The sequence below is a fragment of the Nicotiana sylvestris genome, chromosome 3 (assembly GCF_000393655.2).
Source record: "Nicotiana sylvestris chromosome 3, ASM39365v2, whole genome shotgun sequence".
In the NCBI taxonomy this organism is placed as follows: Eukaryota; Viridiplantae; Streptophyta; class Magnoliopsida; order Solanales; family Solanaceae; genus Nicotiana; species Nicotiana sylvestris.
This window is the reverse complement of record NC_091059.1, coordinates 2986383-3003020: the sequence shown is the minus strand read 5'-3', so window position 1 is coordinate 3003020 and position 16638 is coordinate 2986383.

Here is a 16638-nt window from a genome sequence, read left to right as displayed (position 1 = left end):
TCTCTTACCAATTGTCTTTTGGTTGTAGGTATCGTCTTATTAAGAGTAAAATAGAGTCTAAGAGTTTGAATTCTTACAACTGAGCTCTACCACACGATCTAGAGTAAGAAAAAAGAGTGACAGTCCTAAATGCCCTGTAGCCTTCTACTTATAAGTGTGGTGCACAACACACCCATAAACAAGACTCTACTAGACACGGCTTGTAGACTCCCTAGGACAAAACTGCTCTGATACCAAGTTTGTCATGCCCCAAACCTGAAGAGGAGTGGCTGGCACCCGATGCCATACTCGGACCGAGCGTACCACTCTGTAACTATGAACTCTGGAGTGGTAACCCTCAACTTAGGCCGATGAGGCCATATTCTAAATCGTCTAAAAATAATGCATCTCTCATCTATGGGGTAAACATACCCAAAAGCTGATATATATATATATATATACACTCCAAGGTCTAGACCTGGTAACTCAGAAGAAGTGGAGCTTACCAACCAAACTGATGTTTGACTCTGTCTGCTTGGAGGGTCTGTCCAACTATCAATCAGGACCTACAGGCATGAAATGCAGCGTCCCTAGTAAAAGGGATGTCAGTACGAAATAATGTAACGAGTATGTAAGACAACAGAATAACTGAAAGTAGAAACTAAATTGATAATATAATAATTGAAAGTAACTGGGAGTCAAAGATAATCTAAAGATATGCTTACCTACTGTTACTGACTCAACTCTCTCAATATAGTAAGTAAAATAGTTGTCTGGCCTAATAAGGCTCGGTATGTGTAAGTGCTCTACCGTAGTAGGCTCTCTCATAGGCGCTCGGTCATACTATGCTCTGTATCTCGGCCAACTAGGCTCGCTCATAGGCTCTCGACCATAGTAGGCTCGGTATATAACTTGCCATCTGATCAGAGGTCGCCTAATAGGGGCCTGTCCATTGACTATAGCTCGATGGTGGTGAAAATACTGTAATATTGTATATATAGAGACTCTCCGCTCTCTTAGCTGAAAGAAGACAAAATGATATTGAATATGAAGTCCCGATAAGGGAGAATGTTGTAACTTATGAGACTAGGAAGATGTACATAAATTCAGGAATATGAACTTCTCTTTATGTCTCGTTATCAAACACATGTAGTTATTGGATCATGCCAAAATGAAGAAAGGTTTAGCCTAAATGTAACGATCCAACCGGTCATTTTGAGCTCTAGCACGTCATTCAATAGTTTGAGGCCATGAGTAGCATCACTTCAGGTATTATGACTTGTGCGCATGGTCGGAATTGAATTCCGGTAAGTTCGGAGTTGATTTAGAAAGAGAATTCTTATTTCGGAAGCTTTAAGATGAAAGAATTGACTAAGTTTGAATTTTTGAGTAAACGACCTCGAAATTGGGATTCAAAGGTTCCAACAAGTTCGTATGATGATTTCGGACTTGGGCATATGTCTGGACTGGGTTTTGGAAGACCCGGGAATGTTTCGGCGCCTATTGTGGAAGTTAGCATTTTGGAAGAATCTCAAAAGTTTGGGTTGAAGTGCATTTCAGTGTTATCGATGTTTGCTTGGGATTCCGAGTCTAGGAATAGCTCTGTATGGTGATTCTGGTGTTGGGAGTGCGAACGGAAGTGAATTCAGAGGTCCGGGGGTCATTTTGGAGTCATTTTACTATAGATAGAAATTTGAAGGTTTTTAAGGAGTTTGACTGGAAATGGACTTTTTAATATCGGGGTCGGAATCCAATTCCGGAAGTTGGAGTAGGTCTGGAACGTCGAATGCGACTTGTATGCAAAATTTGAGGTCAATCGAACGTGATCTAATAGGTTTCGACATCGAATGTAGAAGTTTGAAATTCTAAAGTTCATTAAGCTTGAATTAGATTTGAGGCATCGACTAGTTCGTGTCATGTTACGGAACTTATTAGTATACTTGGTTGGGATCCCATGGGGCTCGGATGAGTTTTGGAGGAGTTTTTGGAAGAGTTTGGCGTTTTGAGCATAAGCCTGTAATGATCCAAAGGTCCATTTTTAGTTCTAGAGATCGAAGCTCGATTTCGAGACTTCCAAGATTTTGATAATGAATTATAGGAGTGATCTGGAAAGTTTGATCTAATTTCATCAAGTCGCGATTGAGTTTTTAGCGCAAAACATGAGTTAATTGTTTAAAGAGCGAAATTAGTATCTCATTGAGTAAATGAGCTCCGAATTGAGTTTCGATTGAAGGAATAGGTTTGTATTATTATTTTTGACTCATAGGAACAAGAATCGTAGAATTCCAAGTTCGTATGATGGAGTTAGAGCATCTTTAGTGAAATTAAAAGCTGCTGAAATTTCTGGGCAGCTGTTGTGTTTTTCGCAGGTACGTGAACAGTACCGCACATGCGCGAACAGTAACCGTAGGTGTGTGAACAGTAACTGCAGGTGCAAAAATGCTGGACAGTGCATAAATCAAGCAGTCCCAGATATTTACTCATTTTTGGAGCTATGGAGCCCGGATTAAAGCGATTTTTTAGGCGATTTTCACCATATGGATTGGGGTATGTGTTCTATATCCAAAAGTGATTATATTTAATAATCTCATGGTTATTTCATCAAGTATTAGTGAATCAAATGGAAGAAATTGGAGAAAATGTGTAATATTTTCAAGAATGAAATTCTAGATTTGGAGGTCGATTCGTTATCGGAATTTGATAAAATTGGTATGGTTGAACTCATATCGGAATGAGTTATCGGATTTTGTGAGTTTTTTGAAATTCGGGCACATGGGCCCGAGGGCGATTTTGTCAACTCTTCGAGCAGAGTTAGGAATTTATCTAAATTGAATTGTTGTGAGTATTAGAGCCTATATTTATGGATTTTCTCATTTCTTGGCTAGTTTTGGAGCATTGCGCATTGATTTAAGTCGTCGGAAGGGCTTGTAAGCTGGTTATGGAACCTCAGAGCGAGGTGAGTCTCCTTTCTAACCTTGTAGGAAGGAATTGTCCCCATAGGTGAAATAATTGGTTATGTGCTTCTATTTGTGGGGGCTACGTACGCACGAGGTGACGAGATTCCCTGTGTAGCTACTATTATATATAAGTCCGGGTAGTCTAGGACCCAAAAATATGCTATACTTGGAATATCTGTAATCTTATTGGCAGTTGAATTGCTTAAATCCTATCAAATCGGTAAATGAATTTCAAAAGGGATTAAACTTCATTTTCTTAAATCGCTAAAAGTGAATTGGCTTTTATTTGGATAAACGTTCCCCGATAAATTCTTAATTGGATGTTTGAGCATGTATTTCTATGTATACCTGTGTTGCCTGTATGATTCGCGAACAGGGTGATTGTTCATTTAAATTTGACAGCGTCGCATGTATGATTCGCGAGCGGGGTAATAGATACATCTATGGTTCGCGTTGTTCGACCCTCGACAGTGCACATTTTTCATTTATGTTGGATCAGGTCGTACGACCTCGGCATGATATGCGCATGCTTGTATTGCTTGCTTGAGAGTTTTAAATGTTGATGATTGCCCTTCCTGGCCAGAGATAAATTGATAGAGATAATGAAAAGTAAATCCTTGGAAATCCTTTATTATTTGCGAAGTTGTTTACCTGCTTTCCAGCTTTATGAGTTAAATTTTGCTTTATGAAATCCATGAGTTCCTCACACTTTTACTATATTATCATTGGACCATTAGAAAGTGTTGAAGTCGATCTCTCGTCTCTACTTCTTCGAAATTAGACGGGATACTCATTGGGTACACGTTATTTTCGTACTCATACTGCACTTGCTATGCATTTTTGTTGCACAGGTTCATACGTGGCTAGTGGCTTAGTGACATGGAGGCATGGTTGATACAGAGACTTAGGTGAGCTTCATTTATCGAGACGACCCGCAGCCATCAGAGTCCCTTTCAGAGTATTTTACTATGTTTTTCATTTCTGTCCACTTTGTATTCCGGACAGTTACTGTATTTTATTCCATTCCCTAGTAAATGCTCATGCACTTGTGACACCGGGTTCTGGGATGATTATGGGGTATCTTGTATTAACTTCTTAACATTCAAATTTGATTTGAAACGATTATCTTTTACTGGTAAAATTGAAGGAAAATCATAGTTTTCAAAATTATTAAAACGAGAATTTAATTAAGTATTTTGGTTGGATTGCCTGAAAGCGGTGTCCGGCACCATCATGACCCTTAGTGGAATTTGGGTCGTGACACTAAACATACCTGAGCCGATTCTCTTGACAATCCTTTTAACACACGCCAATCGCGACAAAACACGTAACAGCGAGATCAAAATAGAGAAAAATTGGTATGATATTCTTTAGAAAGATTGCACTATACTTCCTTAGAATCGCAAATCCCACTTTGCTATAGTATTAAATAGTCTTTGTATGAACGTATGAGCAATTACGTTGCTATTTCAAATCAATATCTTTGCTAAAACTTTTTCTCTTAAATTAGTAGAGATGAGGAAGTAGAGATGAGGAATTGTTTTAGTGAATTAGAGAAGTTATTGTTTTCCTTTAGGGGTGGGCCCCACTAGGATGACTCGTCCTTGCGTAAAAGCCCCTAATTAGGCCACCTTACCATAATAACTTAGGAGTCATTAGGTTGGGGTGGTTGGTTTCCACGTTTGGGGCGGGGGGTTTCAGCCTTATCCCAAATATTTTAATTAGCTTAATTACTTAATTAATCTCCTACTAAAAATTCATAATTACCCAACTATCCATATAATTAAAAATTATCTCAAATTACTAAAGATAATACTTATTTTTAATACACTTTATACATCTTACTATCATGATCATGTGGTATATTGTATGATACTAGTCCATAAATACCGGGTATTATAGCTTGGAGCGTATTTTATCCCAAATTGTCAAACTTCGATGAAACTTATTTTCTTCGATTCGCTTACCCTCTCACCTTTACGAATTTAGTTAACACTTATTTGAAATAGCATAATACTTATAATCCAAAAGTAATCTCACTCCCGAACTTACGTCGATTAAATTACAACAAAATTTTAACGTACAAAAATATGGAATGTAATATCTCATTTCCGAGCTTTCATCAATTTATTGATGGCGTACTTTCACGTATGAAAACATGGGGTGTAACAGCTAGTTGACCGGATGGTTTATATAAATAGCATGTTCCCACAATACTATCCATCTATCCATAATATATCAACCTTATATACCTATTCTATCATGAACGAATATAATACGGTATTCAACTATGCAAGATTGTTAGGTATATTCCTATCCTAATCGTGAAATCTTTTCCCAAGCCACAGGTTCAAAAACAGGCTCTCTCTAATTCTACTCTAATCTAAACACGTCTTTCCCAAGCATAGCATAGATAGTAAATAGAACTTAACGGCTGGCCAAACAATTAAGCAATTATGCACAGAATTAGAGAAACAACCAAAGATGATAACTCGAATTAATAGTAATATTATTAATAAACTTCAATATTCATGACAATCACAACCCTAGAACGTGAAGTTTAGCTCCATATAGACACGGTAGCAAAACAATAATTCATCCAAAGAAACGTAAAGATTACTAATTTTGATGGAAGAAAGATGGAATGTGATGAATTCCGGCCTCCACGACGGCTCCTTGCTCTCCCTAGGTCTAAATTATGTCAAAAGTCCTCAAAATAATATTTTTTCATGTATTTATACCAAGTAGGGTTGGGCCTAGACGAAATTTCCTTTTCCTAGCCAAAATAGGTAAACTTGCAAACTTAGTGCTTTCCATGAGTCGCACTGCACGTCGCACTAATGCTTTTTCCTGTCAGACCATAAAAAATCCAGTCTCTGAACTTTGGAAATTTCTGACATAAAATTACACTAATTCCTCGCACAGTGCCTCGCGCTAGTGCATTTCTTCAGCAGTTGCTTCTTACTTGAATTTTGACGTCCAGAATTGATCCTCGGCCCCCGAACACGTTCCCGGCTTAATCCTTTGGGCTTTTACTCAGACTTCAAAGCTCCAAATAGCTCGAATTCGTTCTATAACATCTACATAGCTCATAATCACTCTTACAAGGCTTAAAACACACAATTAGTGCAAAACACTAGCGATTAAAGCTCAAACTCAATTAAAGTGTGGCAAATTAGAGTATAATAAGCGACTAAAATACGTAATTTTATCCTACCATCACTCATAGTTTTATTTTTAATGTATTATTTCAAGCTTGGACTTTTTTGAATGCTACAATAAGTTTTATAGTCCATAAATGTTAGTAACTCAAATAAATCTCAAACCAATACTAATGCTAACAAAAACATTCAATTTAATTGTACTTGGAATGATAATAGTGTTAGATATCTATATTTTAGTTTTTTCATGGTTTAGATAAAATGCATAGCTTATATTTTTTAGTGTTTAGCCATGTACATAATAGTACTTATTAGCTGTACTTATTTAGCAACTTAGTAACTTTGGATTATGTTCATTTTCATTATGACTTATTAATAATATTTATTTTCTGCGATTTTTATTATCATTACTGTTGAATCTTTTAGTACAATACCATGACTCATCTCATATTTTATGTTATGTTCTTGAGAAATACCTTATATAGTTATATCTTAATAGTAGGATTAAAGGAATATTTGGAGCACAAATTTTATGTTTTTTGGTATGAAGATTTATGGGGGGCAGAACCCGAAGAAATCGAAAACCCCGAGAAAATTCCATATTAAAAAATCCTACTTTTATTAATTTGGTTTGGTCTTTAAATTTAATAACCCGACACAATTGGTTTGATTTGGTAATTGAAAAATCCAAACCAACCCGACCTACACCCCTACCTTAATATAAAGAGACTAGGAGTATTTATTGTATTTTCTATGAACAAACTAAGGTTAATATGGTCAATTTTATTATTAATTAATGCTAAAAGATGAATTCCTTAATATGTGTGAAAATAGCCAAAAAATAAATTAAAATGAACTCGGGGAGTACCATTTAGCATTACCATAACAGGAAATAATTTCATAAATAGTGTTGTGGCGTCATACATGCCAAAAATCACATATAAAGCTTTAGAAGTGTATACGGTTAAAATCGGGCCTACCCAATTTTACTCTTTTATCGAGACCAAGGAATTGCATCGAAAGTCAGTCTCGCAGTAGATCAGACTAGAGCACAAAGATAAGGTATCGAGTACGAGAATCGAGGTGCATGTCGAGATCGAGGCAAGCAGCAATAGAGACCAAATATAGCAGACTTCGAGCAAAACGCAATAATGAAAAAGCGAGATATCCGTGACCGGTCGAAGACCTCGCCCGAAATCCCGGAACATATTAAATCAAGGGTGATTGTTTAGGCTAATCAGGGGATTTACTTCTGTAATTAGAATTGTACCATAGATAGGATTCCTCTACTATATAAAGAGAGTTCTAATCATTTTGTAGACATCTTACATTAACGTATATCAAAGGAATATAATATTCTCTCTTTAGTTTACACTTTCTTGTTCATCAGCATGTCATATTTTTAACTATTCTTGCACCAACTAGTTCGAGGGCATCCAAGCTCGAGGGCTGAATTATGTTGTAACACTGGTTTGCTTTATTTTATTTCAATTTCTATTACTAATCCTTACATTTAGCAATTGGTATTAAGTGAAATCACGTGTTTTTAAAACCACATTATAAGTTTAATTGTTATCCAATTTTAAGGGTAAATAGTTTGGCGCCCACCGCGGGGCTAAGAATAATAGTGATTGCCTGGTATTAAATCTCGTAACACATACTACTTTATGCTTGTTTTTGTGAGTGTTTTTGATTTCAGGATCAACACGTCTAACTCGCAAGAAGTACCCACCCACACCAATAACAGCCTTAGTTTCCATGGAGGAAATGATAATGTAGCCGACCCAGGAATCGAAGTGCCTTAGGCTGGCCACGAGGGAGTACCGATCGCAAACCCATCAATGTCAGTTTGCATGTCGCCCTAAATGCAAATCTGCGTGTCGACCATAGAAACAGTGTCGGCAGAGATGCCCGAGCAACCGATCAATATGCACAAAATGGTAAAGAAGGCGGAATTAGCCTTCGAATAATATTCGAAATGTTGCAGATTCAACAAGCTGTGATAGCGCAACTCCAAAATCAGAATCGAGCACCAAGCATAATTGAGCTCGAAACATCACAAGAGGTTGTTCATAGAGTCGAGCCTGTACTAGAGAAATCGAATGCCAATCAATCGGGAATGACCCTGCCATTATGAAGATGCTTGAGGAGCTCACTAAACGGATCGAATTAGGTGAAAAGAAAATCGAGGCTAATGACAAAAAGGTAGAAACATACAACTCACGGGTTGACCAAATACCGAGGGCACCCCCGATCCTAAAGGGTTTGGATTAGAAGAAGTTCGTGCAGAAGCATTTCCCTCTAAGTGCAGCTTCAAAGCCCATTCCTAAGAAATTCCATGTGCCAGAAATTCCCAAATACAATGGGACCACCGATCCTAATGAGCACGTCACTTCTTACACATGCGCAATAAAGGGAAATGACTTAGAAGATGATGAGATTGAATTTGTTCTATTGAAGAAATTTGGAGAAACTTTATCGAAGGGTTCCATGATATGGTATCATAACTTACCACCTCACTCTATTGATTCATTTGGTATGCTCACGGATTCTTTTGTGAAAGCCCACGCTGAAGCCATTAAAGTTGCAACAAGGAAATCGCACCTCTTCAAGGTAAGACAGAAGGATAACGAGATGCTCAGGGAATTTGTACCTCGGTTCCAAACAGAGAGAATGAATTTGCCTCCAGTCACCGATGACTGGGTTGTTCAAGCTTTTACACAAGGTTTCAACACTCGGAGCTCCATAGCTTCACAATAGTTGAAACAAAATTTGATCGAATATCCAGCTATCACTTGGGCCGATGTACACAATCAGTATCAATCAAAGATTAGGGTCGAAGATGATCAACTGGGAACTCCAGTTCATTCAATTTATCCCAACATGTCCATGGACAGAGTTAAAAGAGACGACGATCGGGAACCTTGATCGAATAGAGATGGATGCCAGCCACATAGTGGAGATCGGAAAAATAACGGGCATGGACACAACCCCATACAGAATGATAAAAGGATTGATCGAGGATATAGTTCCTAGGGGATTATAAGCGTAAGTGGTTTCGATAGGGATGTCGGGTCCAAAAAGGCACCTCGATTGTCAGAATACAACTTCAATATCGATGCGTCAGGTATTGTATCAGCCATTGGTCGGATTAAGAATACTAGGTGGCCCAAATCCTTACAGACTGATCCAGCTCAAAGGAACCCTAATCAAATGTGTAAATACCATGGTACCCATGGTCATAGAACCGAAGACTCCAGACAGTTGAGGGATGAGGTAGCTCGTCTATTCAACGAGGGTCACCTTCGAGAAATCTTAAGTGATCAGGCTAAGAACCACTTCAAAAATAGAGATTCGAACAGGCAGAACGAGCAGGAAGAGCCATAGCACGTAATTCACATGATCGTTGGTAGGGTCGATATCCCTCAAGGACTGATATTCAAACGCACCAAAGTGACAATCACAAGGAAGAAGCGAACTCATGACTACTTACCAAAAGAAACCTTGTATTTCAACGACGAGGACGCAGAAGGGATCGAACAACCTCACAACGATGCACTAGTAATATCTATTCTTATGAATAAAATTTAAGTTAAACATGTGTTGATTGATCCAGGTAGCTCGACAAATATTAGTCGATCAAGGGTCGTAGATCAACTCGGCCTCCAAGATCAAATCGTGCCTGCAGCTTGGGTACTTAACGGCTTCAGCATCGCAAGTGAAACCACTAAAGGGGAAATCATTCTGCCAGTAAATATGATCAGGACCATCCAAGAAACAAAGTTCCACGTGATTGAGTGTGACATGAGTTATAACGCACTGCTCGGAAGACCTTGGATTCATAATATGATAGAAGTACCCTCGACGCTTCATCAAGTCTTGAAATTCCCAACATCGGAAGGAATCAAAATGGTGTATGGTGAACAACCTGCCGCCAAAGAAATTTTTGCAATTGATGAGGTAATACCAGTATTGGTGCTATCATCAACAAAGGGATCGGAGTTGAAGGGAAAGCAAGAGGTCATATAGCAACCACAGTCACCGGTCTCGGCCCAATCGGAGGAGCAGGAAACTTTTGAGGATGATGATTATATGATACCTCGAACCTTCATAATCCCTGATGATTGCGGTGCAAAAAATTCAACGGTCGAAGAGCTGGAACAAATCATATTGATCGAGCATCTGCCCGATCGAAATGTATACTTGGGCACGGGCTTAACTCCTAAGCTCAAGAAAAAACTCGTTCAACTCCTTTTAAATAACATGGATTGTTTTTCTTAGTCCCACCTAGATATGACAAGGATCCCATCGGAGATCACTATACATCGATTGAGCTTGGACCCGAAGTTACGGCAGGTGAAACAAAAGAGAAGACCTCAGTCCGAGGTAAAACATGGATTCATTAAGGACGAGGTAACAAAACTTCTCAATACAGGATCCATTCGAGAGGTAAAATATCACGAATGGTTAGAAAACGTAGTTGTAGTCCCTAAAAAGGGAAACAAACTTAGAATGTGCGTAGACTATAAAGATTTAAACAAGGCATGCCCTAAAGATTATTTTCCTTTGCCGAATATTGATCATATGTGTTGATACCTAATTTTTTCCTCATATATTTTTAAATGTGCATACACGCTTTCAAAATATTGTACCTGCATTTACAAACATACACAAGTGTTTTTACAATTTTTTATAATTTTTAAAGGCCCTAAATCAATTTATTTCTGCATTTTTAATTATATAAATATCCAATAATTATCCCTCATATTACTTTACAATGATTTAGTCATCTAAATTGATCATTTATGGTCATATGAGTGTTTAAATATTTTAATTATATTTTTTACAATTACATTTGCATTTTTAAGACTATAAGTGCATATTTTACAATAATAGCCCATACATATGCATAGATACATTATCTATACAAAAATAATTTTTAATATTTTTATAATATTAAGTAATTATTTTAAATCACTTTCATGCATAAAAATCATTTTTATCATTTAATTAGCTATTTTTACAAACAAAAAAAAGATTTAAGTAATAAAGTGGGTATTAAACAAATAGCCCTTTAGTTATATCTAAATTCCCCCCTCCCCCCCCCAGCCCAATTCAAATTAACCTAAGCCCAATCGGCCCCAGTCCAAATCGAAACACCCATACCCGACCTAAATCTCCTCTAATCGTGGTTTTTGATCTCTGAGATCAACGGTCCACAATTTCCCTTTCCATTTTTAATCCAAACGACCCCCTAACCCTAGTCATTTGTCACAAACTACCACCATTGAATCCATATCTTCTCTCTTCTCTCTGAAACCGCCCAAACCCGTTGTCACCCCTAAACTTCCCAAACCCCTTTGATCCCTGACCAAATATGGGGCTATTTGGGGTTTTGCTACCCTATATAACCTATTACTTTTGTTGGTTGTTCTATTCTCGTTGTTTTCTAAAGGAACCTCGAAGAGGTTCAACCTAGAGTCGACCTAGGCTTTTGTTTCCTTATGAACACTGCCTTGTGCCCATCAACATTTGTGAGTATCGTTAGTTTTGTGGCTATGGTTAAATTTTTCCTTTACCCCGCCCTTTTTCTCAAAACCCTCATCTTTTCAATGTGAATCTATTCAGATCTTTGTAGATCTGGAGTGATTTTGAGTTTATCTAGTAGTTTTCTTTTAAATCTCTTGTTCTCTTTACTGTTAATCGATTTGAGTATCCCTCTAGATTAGGGTTTTGCTTCCTTGTTATTTGTTGTTTAGATCTCTTTGGATCAGAAATGATTTCGAGTTCCTATAGATTTTTCTTAAAGATCTTATGTTTTCCTTGTTGTTAATCGATTCTAATGTTCTCTAAGAACTAGGGTTTCACTTCGTCTGTTTCTGTGAAACTTTTCAACAAATTCATATGTGTTTGATTATCTTTTTCCATTGATTCTTTCATGACTGTTTTCCAGTTTTTAGTTTGTTTGATTATTTCATTGCTCGCTTTAATATTTGCCTATTACTCTTGAGTAATTGATTGATTACCTAAACTGTCTAGGGTTTGAAATTTGCTTTGTTTACTGAGGTGATTACCTCCTATAATTTTGTCTACTTTCCTTATTTTGGGACTCCTAATCGGTACTACTTGCCTTAATTGATCCTATTAAGCTTAATTTACGGGTTGACTACCTTACCATCCCTAAATTGGTCTCTATTTACTTGTGTTACCTTATTTGTGACTTATTGCCCCGTTACTTGCCGGATTTTCAGTGTTCTGACTCTAATTGGCTATCAGACTTACCACTTACCTTGTTTAGACCTCAATTCCGATTTATTTTTGGATATAATTCCATGATTTTTGCCTATTGATTGGCTCTGCCATGCTTAATTGATTGACTGATTGTTTTCTTTGCCTTATTTGCAAACCTTTAAACTGCTTTACCTTATTTACTTTACTCTACTCAATGTTATATAAGCTTCACTCTTTTTCTTTAACACACACGCACACAGACATAGAAAGACACACAAAAGTTCTTGCTCTTATCCCCGATCACAATCTTCCTACTCTTTGTTTGTTGCACTGTCTGGCCGGCTGGAAGCCAAGGCTAGACCTTTGGACTCTGTTTGCTTCACTCTTCTATTGCTATCTCTTAACTGGTATGCCTCCACTTCTGCTATCAAAATCAAACTTCTATGTGATCAAATCTGTGTGTTTCTTGTAATCAACATGTCTTTTTCTGTTTAATTAAACTTATGTGTTCCCTGTTATCATCATGTCTACTTTTACCTCATTAGATCATTGTACTTTATGTTTATTGTTCCTAATCAGCATATTTACTGCTATTCAATTAAACCTATGTGTTTCCTTGTAATCAGCATGTCTACTTCTGTTTAACCTATGTGTTTCCTTGTAATCAGCCTGTCTACTTATGTTTAATTAAACCTATGTGTTTCCTGCTTTCAGCATGTTTACATGTGTCCTTATATGTAAATTAGACCTATGTCTACTTGTTTCTCAACTGGCATGTTTCATGCCCTATTTTAAGTGTTCACCCCCTCACAGACTAATAATTTCCATGCTCCCAATCCATGCTACCCCTTTGTATATGACTGTCTGATTGGTAATCTGACCCCAGCATGCAATTTCTTTATTTAATACATGTCTATATACCCACCTAGTAACAACTAGTAAACTAAGTTGAAACTTTGCTTCAAGTGATCCTGTTTCTGTCTACTGCTGGATTGCTGGAATTTTTCTAAGTATTGAATGACTCTTTTTACTCCATACCTCCTGAAAATCCCAAAACTATTTTATTAAAATTGTCTCCTGTTTTCAACTCCTACTCTTAGAACATCTAGGGTCATGCCCCTTCAGTGTGAGCATTGCCTAGGAGTCCATGAGACTCCTCTGAACTTTGACACACTGGGGCTGGATCTCCAAAACTTTCTCACAAAAAGGTTTCTTTAAAGGGCTTTCTAGTGTGAGCATTGACCGGGGTCCTTGAGGCCCTTGGGAACTTTGACACACCAGGATACCATTGGGTGCACTATGAGAATATTGGCATGTTCATACTTGGTTGAAGGCCTGGTTTTTCTAGGTTTACTGTTTTGGGCCTATCCAGGCTCCCTATAGTTTAGCAGTCTCATTTCTGTAATTCATTCATTTTTGGTATGTAATAATAATTCTTGTAAAACGGATATTGGGGATATTAGTAAAATGGGAGGGACTTTTATATATATATTGTAGGGAAATCGGGTAGAAATCATGCTCTTAAGACTGTTATGATTATCTACCTGCATTAAAAACCATGCTTATAGGTTGTTGTGTGCATTAGAAAACATGCTTATATGTTCATCATGTTATTTGCTCTAAATTTCTATTTATGCATGTTCACATCCGCGCTAGAAATCATGTTCTAGGTTGTTGTTAATTCAGCCTTAACAATCGTGTTCATAAATTCTCCTATGTGCATTAGAAACCATGTTCTAGGGCTTTTATTGCATTCACCTTGATATCATGCTTACAGTCAAATCGTATAAAAATCAGTTTCTTCAGCATCAATCATGCCTATAGGAAATAAGTACAAAAGCAATCCTAAAATCCAGATATCAGGCTTATAAATAAAACTAGTTCTGTAACATTTGTGATTATTTTTTTTTAACACCTAGACAGCATACATATAGGACCTAATGAACCAGACTGGCTGCTTAAAATCGTTTACTGGTTTATTGTGGTTCTAATTAACGATTAGATATCATGTTTATAGGACATCTCTGATCCACGCCTAGGCAAGCCTGTAGGATGACTAAAACCTTGAATTATAAAACTGTGCTTTGTTTAACTGTTTGTGAACTGCCCAGATTCAGCTAGTCCTAAAATCAGTAGGCAAACTGATTAAGTAGCTTCTGCCTCGCTTTAATAAAAAAAACACTGCATATATTCTGCTTTGTGCTCACCTAGATATCCTGCTATAGGATTTTTAAAGTGTCTGAGATATTGTTGTTTGAGACGTGCAATTGTCTGCTTATTTGTGGAGGTAAAATGTGAGCCTTTAACTGTTCCTTTTATCTGACAGTCTTATTTGTATTGCTTGTCGCTTAGATTTTCTCCTTTTAAGCACTATAGGAGAGTCTAGATCCACCTTAACTAGAAGTCCTAAATACCTTCATGACCATAAGTAAGGGACAGGTAATGCACACATAGAGTACGTTTAATTAGAATCTCTTAAATAACCACTAAGGGGAGGGTAATTGGGTAGTAAAGGATATGATGACCTGTGCGCTAATTCTATATGTAGCACCCCAACTTGGGGACGATTACCAAGTGTTACACAGAAGTGATCCTATAGGCTAAAAAACCTAGGACCCCCTTTACCCCTTGTTTTAAACATAATATCTATTTGTATAAATTGCTTTGTTTGCTTATAAGACTAATTCACCTAATTCAAGTTTGGTCGGGACCCACTGTTGTGGACCTCGAGGGGTGCCTAACACCTTCCCCTTATTTCGATCCCTTACCCAATCTCTAGTAACGCAAATTGGTTTATGAGCTATTTGCTTTAGGTGCCCTAATGCACCTTAAATCCGTTAGGTGGCGGCTCTTCAAATTCCATACCCAATTCCCAAAAGGAAATGAGTTGTCCCAAAGAAATGTCAAAACCTGGACTCCGCGAGGAAGAAGGGGGCGTGACAACATGATCGATGCCACGGCCGACCACGAGATCCTTAGTTTTCTCGATGCCTACTCCGGGTACAATCAAGTACAGATGAACTCGGAGGATCAGGAAAAGACTTCGTTCATCACCAAGTATGTCACATATTGCTATAATGTAGTACCATCTGGACTAAAAAATAATGATGCTACTTATCAACGCAAAACAAACGAATGTTTGAAGAGCAAATAGGTAAATCAATGGAGGTTTATATTAATGATATGCTAGTTAAGTCCCTGCGAGCAGAGAACCATTTGAAACATTTGCAGGAGACCTTCAACATACTGAGAAAGTATAACATGAAGCTTATCTCAGAGAAATGTGCATTCGGGGTAGGCGCGGGTATGTTCCTCGGCTTTATAGTATCAAAATCGGCAGATCAAAATCAACCCCGATAAAATCAACGTAATTGAATACATCACAGTTGTTGACAATGTCAAGGTGGTACAAAGGTTAATAGGACGCATAGCCGCCCTAGGTCGATTTATTTTGAGGTCCTCAGATAGGAGCCACCAGTTGTTCTCACTGCTTAAGAAAAAGAGCAATTGCGCATGGACCATGGAATATCAACAGACTTAAGAGGAACTCAAATATACATGTCGTGCCTGCCATTGCTTCACACCGTGAAGGCAGACGAGCAACTTTGCTTGTACTTAACGGTCTCAAATATAGCGGTAAGTGGGGTCTTAATTCGAGAAGAACAAGGTACGCAATTTCTTGTTTATTATGTTAGTCGGACCCTAGGTGAAGCAGAGACCCGGTACCCACACTTGAAAAATTAGCTCTTGCTTTGATAAGCGCCTCTAGGAAATTAAAGCCATGTTTTCAATGTCACCCAATTTATGTTGTAACCACCTACCCCCTTCGCAACATTTTGCACAAGCCCGAACTCTAGGGACGATTGGCCAAATGGGACATCGAGATCAGCGGGTACGATATTGAGTATCAACCCCAAACAACCATCAAGTCTCAAATCTTGGCAGACTTCGTGTCCAACTTCATGCCAGCCCTCATACCCGATGTCAAAAAGGAACTATTACCAAAATCGGGTACATCATCGAGGGTGTGGACCTTTTCACAGACGGCGCTTCGAACGTGAAGGGGTCTGGTCTAGGCATCGTTTTGAAGCCACCCACAGGTAATACAATTAAACAGTCTGTCAAAACTTCAAAATTAACTAACAATGAGGCCGAGTATGAGACCATGATTGCAGGTCTCGAGCTAGCTAAGAGCTTGGGAGAGGAGGTCATCGAGGCCAAATGGACTCCCAACTTGTAGTAAACCAAGTCAACAGAACTTTTGAGGTTCGAGAAGATCGAATGCAGAGGTACTTGGACAAACTACAAGT